The sequence below is a fragment of the Lepisosteus platostomus genome, chromosome 28 (assembly GCF_059453375.1).
Source record: "Lepisosteus platostomus isolate fLepPlt1 chromosome 28, fLepPlt1.hap1, whole genome shotgun sequence".
Lineage (NCBI taxonomy): Eukaryota > Metazoa > Chordata > Actinopteri > Semionotiformes > Lepisosteidae > Lepisosteus > Lepisosteus platostomus.
Window position 1 is genome coordinate 3,294,257 of NC_142638.1, and position 868 is coordinate 3,295,124.

An 868-nucleotide genomic window follows, 5' to 3' on the forward strand; every position below is an offset into this window, starting at 1 on the left:
AGCAACAGGTTCTTTGAATAGTAAATTTGCCAGAAGAGTACATGTACAGAGAAGTGGCTTTGAAAATTGTTGAAAAACTTGTTGTAGGACATTTATAGTTTTGCAGTGCATTAGTAGTCTTTTTTGGACTGATTCCAAAGAGAAATATCTTTTATATAACCAATTTGTGACCAAAATTATACACAATTTTATAAAGGAGGCCTTACTAGTTCACTACACAATTTCAACGTGACTTTATGCTTCTGACTATATTGTATATCCTAACATTTTTTGGGGTACTTTGTTGCATTGGCTAGATTGAGAACATCTTAGACTTTTTCATCTTTTTCACTATTTTATCCCTGTTTTGTATGCATTTTGTATGTAAAGTTTGTTTTTGCTACCTGTATTCAAATCCTGTACTTGGATAGTTCAGCTTCCAGGTGTTTTTCCAGTCTTGAATTTAGACTAAATCTTTTCAAATATAATTTACTGTTTTTTATAAAACTCCTATAAACTCCAGTCCAATAGCCAATTTATTGGTAGATTTATTCTGACTTTCTTAATATTTTAACAAGATATTTAGATGATAATGAATTTAATAGTGGTTAGTTTTTTAGATGCATGACATCAGAGGAATAGAAAAATATGGATTTTTAAAATATTCTGTTACTACTCAAGCTCTTTCTAAATTGTTGCAAAGACAGGTGTGTAACAGTTTTTTTCATTTATTTTTTTCAACTGTTAAAGGGAAACTGTGTAAACCATTACAAGATTATTTTTCTCAGGGCCAATTTGTATTTTTCTGCTAAATGTGTGCAGCTATGTGAATTTTGAATCAGAATTTTGTATTTTGTCACAGTTTTACAGGAAAGAATCAAATGCAACA